The 6,000-nt window shown below is 51.0% G+C and overlaps 1 protein-coding gene across 1 annotated transcript in view; it reads left to right on the plus strand.

Annotated features, from left to right (window-relative positions):
- The window catches only part of acvr2ba (activin A receptor type 2Ba), a 137,305-nt gene that overhangs the window by 49,966 nt on the left and 81,339 nt on the right, over positions 1-6,000 (plus strand). The gene's annotated exons all lie outside the window — the stretch shown is intronic.

Consider the following 6,000-nt stretch of genomic DNA (forward strand, 5'->3'; position numbering starts at 1 on the left):
CCCCCCCCCCACCCAAATTTTACTGTATTTAGCTGACCTTCCAGATGATGGTAGAAGGAGGAATATTTCCCCTCCCTCCTTCCCTTTCTTTCTCTGTCTTTCTACCTCCCCTATCCCCCCTCCCCCTATCCCCCCTCCCCCTATCCCCCTCCCCCTATCCCCCCTCCCCCTATCCCCCCTCCCCCTATCCCCCCTCCCCCTATCCCCCCCTCCCCTATCCCCCCTCCCCCTATCCCCCCTCCCCCTATCCCCCCTCCCCCTATCCCCCCTCCCCCTATCCCCCCTCCCCCTATCCCCCCTCCCCCTATCCCCCCTCCCCCTATCCCCTCTCCCCCTATCCCCCCTCCCCCTATCCCCCCTCCCCTATCCCCCCTCCCCTATCCCCCCTCCCCCTATCCCCCCTCCCCCTATCCCCCCTCCCCCTATCCCCCCTCCCCCTATCCCCCCTCCCCCTATCCCCCCTCCCCCTATCCCCCCTCCCCCTATCCCCCCTCCCCCTATCCCCCCTCCCCCTATCCCCCCTCCCCCTATCCCCCCTCCCCCTATCCCCCCTCCCCCTATCCCCCCTCCCCCTATCCCCCCTCCCCCTATCCCCCCTCCCCCTATCCCCCCTCCCCCTATCCCCCCTCCCCCTATCCCCCCTCCCCCTATCCCCCCTCCCCCATCCCCCTCCCCTATCCCCCCTCCCCCTATCCCCCCTCCCCCTATCCCCCCTCCCCCTATCCCCCCTCCCCCTATCCCCCCCTCCCCCTCCCTCCCCCCCCCCCCCCCATTTGATTTTGGAGACTGAGATGAGTGTTTATTGTCATAATTGTGAGTACAATTTACGGATCTAGCGGAATTCTTGTGGCAGCCACTCCAAATCAATTGTTCATTGTAAACAACCGTGACACAGACAGAGATAACAGCATTAATAGTAGAAAATTACCCTGATGAGACAGATAAAAGGATCATAAATGCAGTTAATGCAAGAATGATGTATGATGAGAATTTGTCTCCTCCTTTTACATCCCTCCTGGTCCAGGCTCCATGGGACGGCAGGGGGTGGGAATGACGTCACCATGTGCTTGCCACCAATCTGCGGGGCTGGTGGGTTTAAAGCAAACCAGGTGGGAGCCCCCGCGCCCTCTGGAAAGAGCCATAGCAGTCCAGCGTGCCGCTGCTCAGCACGCAGTACTGCGTGTGCGTGGTCCATTGCCCAGGTGAATGCACAGCGGCCCAGTCTGCAGCTCCACGCGTCCGCTGGCGAGCCGCACCGGCAATGGTTTGGAATACCATGCTGTGCGCCCGCTACGCTTGTACTGAAATTCTTACTGGCTGCAATTCCACAGGCCCTGTATTAGAATAAATCACCACGGACAAAAAAAAAATATAGATAGATAAATATTCCACATTGCAGTTGGTGCAAAGGAGCAGTGATTCTTGGACCAAACTTGGGGTTTGGAAAGGGCCAACTGGGGCTTTTCTCTTTGGAGTGATGAAGGAGGTGTTTGAGTAGAGGAGCTTGGATCGGGTGGACAGTCAGCACCTTTTTCCCCAAAGGCCAATACCAGAGAAAATGTGTTTAAGGTGGGGGTGGAGAGAAGTTGTGGGGGGATGTCAGAGGTAAGTCTTTATTTTACTCACAGAGTGGTGGGTGCCTGGAATGCATTGCTGGGGGTGGTGGTGGAGGCTGGTTTGGATCTTGGCTTGGGTTTCTGATGGTTTGAACTGAATTGGAGTCTAGTGAGGCTCCAGGAGCGGTGGAGGCCAGTCCTCGGACACTCGGGGTGGTGGGGGGGGGGGGGGGGTGTGACGGGACTCTCTTAAATAGAAATTGGGCGGGACGGTTGGCGTAACGGCTAGCCTGGCTGGGGTTCAAATCCTGCGCTCTCTATAAGGAGTTTGTAAGTTCTCCCCGTGTCTGTGTGGCTTTTCCCCGGGGACTCTGGTTTCCCCCCACCATTCGAAAAGTATCGGGGATGTAGGTTAATGGGGTGTAAATTGGGCGGCACAGGCTCTTGGGCCAAAATGGCCTGTTACTGTGCTGTGTGTCCAAATTTAATAAAAATTAAATTCCTCTGTAAGGGGCAATGCTAAAATACTGGCAGACTCAAGGCAGTTTGGTGTTATATTAGATTTCTGTTTTATTACATGCCAATAAATAGTTTGTTCTGATTAAAAAGATCGATGTTGGACAAATAGAAGGTGATGGGTGTGAGGTTGGGAAGGGTGAGATTGTTGTGGAGTTTGTTTACATGGGTCGGCACAACATTGTGGGCTAAAGGGCATGGACTGTGCTGTAACGTTCTATGCGTTAGTGTATAGGTGGGTTCAGGAGTCTGAAAGCTGTTGGAAAGAAACTGTTTCTTGAATCTCGACAAGTTGACAGGGTCGGTGCCAGAGTGAGTGTTAGCCACGTGGGGGCACACTCTTCTGCACTGAAACTCACTCAGCAGCGGGGTCGGGTGCTACCTGCCTCCATGCTGTGCCACTGTCCCTGTTAAATGTGGCGCCACAGTGTAACATCCCGTGCGCAAGCATGCTGCACGCAACTTCCCTTTGGACGAGTGTAAGTATTTTTCTTTTCCCATTTCTGTATGCATTTCATTTAAAGAACCAGTAAATTTTAGTATGAAACAAGAAGGATTTTGTGCTAAAAACCTGGCCTGCGGGTGGGTGCATCACCGTGCGTGGTTGGGGGCGGGCACAAGACCTCGGTTGGGGGCATTGCCTGCCGACGCTGGGTGTTGGTCTTCAGGCTCCTGCACCTTCTGCTTTCTGCCGGAAGGTAGCAGTGAGAACAGGCCGTGACTGGGGTGATCGCGGCTGTTTATCATCAAGGCCCTCCTTGGCTCTTGGTCTCCACTTGTTTGCAGATCCCACAGCCAAGCAGGATGCTGATGCAATGTTAGCCAGGACGCCTGATAGCAAATCAGGCGAAAAATGTAAAGACTGCACAGTTAACGTTTGTTCTCTTGGTTAAAGGTTGATTTTCTGCCTTTGGACCTTTTATTTTCGACGTCAGAGTTGAGCCCTCGTACCAATGAAGTCCTTGCAACTTTTATGCAGCTCTAGGAAACACTTAAGTCTTTGCCAGTCACCGTGTAGGAGAGGCAGAAGAGAGTGCAGTGCACAAACAAGCTGGAGAAATTCGGCAGGTCATGTAGCGTCCACAGGAAGCTGAGGGCAACTGGGCCTGGGCCTTCCGTCGAGGAATGAGTGTAAAACAGGCAGGCGAATTGAGTTGGACTGGGTCAATTGTAGATTTTTACACTATTTGACTGAATTGCACACCAACGTTTTCGCAATTAAAATTTACGCAATGGAAAGATTAGTCTTGCTGCTGTTATAAATCGTAGGTCGAGTGGCACTTATTGTAAAGGACGAATTTGATAACAAAATTTTGTTAAACTTTCCAATATTTATTAAAGGGAGTGTCCAAACAATCTATTCTATTGTAAAACAACGAAATGAGGAAAAAAGCCAGGCAGATGTCTGAATGAGAAGGGGGGGGGGGGGTGGGGGGTAACACAGGGTAAGAAGTTATGGGTGGATACAGGTGGAAGAACAAAAACACCGAGGTGTTAGGGGGAGGGGAATGGAGATGGAAGGTGGGGGGGCGGGGTGGGAGGAGAGGGAGCTGGAGCAACGGAGAGAGAGAGAGAGAGATACCCGGGGGAGGGTTTCAACTGGAGAGGTCGATGTTAATGCTGTCTGGTCAGAGAGAGCTCAGATGGAATATTAGGTGTTCAATTGCGTTTTGAATTTTTCGGATGTACTGGGCTCAACAGCTTTGTGGCAGGGAGTTCCACTCTCGGAGTTAAGATGTTTCTCCTCATCTCCATCCGAAATGGTTCCCCTCTTATCCTTAGACTGTGACCCCTTGTTCAGGGCTTCCCCAGTATCGGGAACATTCTTGTGTCGAGCATGCCCAGTCCTGCAGAATTTTATTTCTCCGAATGAGATTTCCTCTTGTCCTTTTAAATTCCTGCATCAGTCTTATTTTTTTCGTAAATTTTATTTTGCAACACGGTAGAAGCTGATTCTGGGACGTGAAATCTGTGCCATCCAATTAACCTTGTGCTTTTGGAGGGTGGGAGGAAACCGGAGCACCCGGTGGAAGGCCACATGGTCACTGGAAAATGTACAAACTCGTTGCAGACGGCGCTGGATTCGAACTGGGGTCACTGGTGCTGTAATAGCGTCCTCACCTCCAGACCATAATCAGCGAGAATTGGTAAGAACTTCTCCTCCACTATCTCCATCAGTACTGGAGCACCATAGGGCTGCATTCTTAGCCCCCTGCTCTAATCACTTTACACCTATTACAGTGTGGCTTGGTACAACAGTAACACCATCTATAAATTTGCTGATGACAAATTTGCCGACGATACCACGGTGATGGGTTGTATAAAAGAAAGGGTATGCAGCGTACAGGAGGGAGATTGTAAACTTGGTTGAATGGTGCAACATTCTTGCACTCAGTATCACCAAAACTAAGGAGCTGATTGTTGACTTCAGGAAAGGAAAGCCAGAGGTGTACGATCCAGTGATCATTAGGGGATCAGAGGTGGAGAGGGTGAGCAAATTTAAGTTCTTAGGAGTCACTATCTCAGAGGATCTTTCCTGGACCCAACACACCAATGGCAGTGTGAAGAAAGCACGTCAGTGCCTCTACTTCCTCAGGAGTTTACGGAGGTTTGGTATGACATCGGAAACCCTGGCAAATTTCTACAGAGTGTGGTGGAAAGTGTGCTGACTGGCTGCATCACGGCCTGGTATGGGAACGCCAATATCCCTGAGCGTAAAGCCCTCCAAAAGGTACTGGACACAGCTCAGGACGTCACAGGCAAAACCCTCACCGCAATTGAGCACGTCGTTCAGTATTGCGCAGTCAGTTTGATTACATTCGTTATATGTTTACACATGTACAGTTTTATTTTTGAACTCCCAATAAGTGGTAATTCTGCCTCGCCCACAGGAAAAGGAACCTCAAGGCTGTATGTGATGTCATGTATGTCCTCTGACAATAAATCTGAAAACAAACTGCTGCCATCCCAGTAATCGGACTGATAGTGAGGGGAATTGAGGGTGAGTGGTGGTGTAGCAGAAGGCCAGCCCTGATCTTACTGCATGGTCAAGCAGGCCTAACCACCGGAGTCCAATGCCTCTTATATTTCATCTCCCTATTCCTTGACTGCAGCTCAAATGGCTTGAGAAGCAAATGCTGTGACCTAATTGGTGATTAACTGCTTTGTGGAGAAGCCGAGGAGAAAGGATTAGAGCAGCAACCACGCAGGACATTGGGAGCCCCTTGTTTCGGGTTATGTGTGTGCAGGGTGGGGGTTGTGTCAGTTGCTTGGTTTGCTCTAATGACCTGGTCCTGGAGGTGACGGGCTCCGGGGATAAACTGAAGGAGCAGTTCATGGAATTTTCTGGCAAGCATCCATAAATCCCCGAGGCTGGAATGGATTAGTGGAGGTCAGAGTTCAAATGTCAAGTAGTACGGGTGGGGGGGGGTGGAAGAATGATACTGTGGGAGGGGTGTCCTGCAGCAGGCTTGGAACCGCCCAGCACAGGCACTGAGTTGAAGGCAGGAAGCAACGACAGCCACTCTGACCCCTGCGCTCCTTGCCGCCTGCAGCAGCGGAACCAGGAATGCGGAAAATCTCAGGCCGAGCACTCCCGTCTTGATGAGGGCACTGTATTTATGAGCTGGTTAAACAGCGTAAGGTGAACTAAAAACAGAATGATGGAGAAACTAAGCTGGTTAAACAGTGTAAGGTGAAGTTAAAACACAATGATGAAGAAACTCAACTTCATGAACAGTGTCAGGTGAAATTAAACCACCACGATGGAGAAATTAGGCTGGTTAAACACTGTAAAGTGAAGTTAAAACGCTACAATGGAGATACTGCTGGTTAAACAGTGTAAGGTGAAGTTAAAACACCACGATGGCGACACTCAGCTGGTTAAACAGTGTAAGGTGAAGTTAAAGCACATCGTTGGAGAAACTCA

Source organism: Narcine bancroftii, chromosome 1, assembly GCF_036971445.1.
Source record: "Narcine bancroftii isolate sNarBan1 chromosome 1, sNarBan1.hap1, whole genome shotgun sequence".
Taxonomy (NCBI): domain Eukaryota; kingdom Metazoa; phylum Chordata; class Chondrichthyes; order Torpediniformes; family Narcinidae; genus Narcine; species Narcine bancroftii.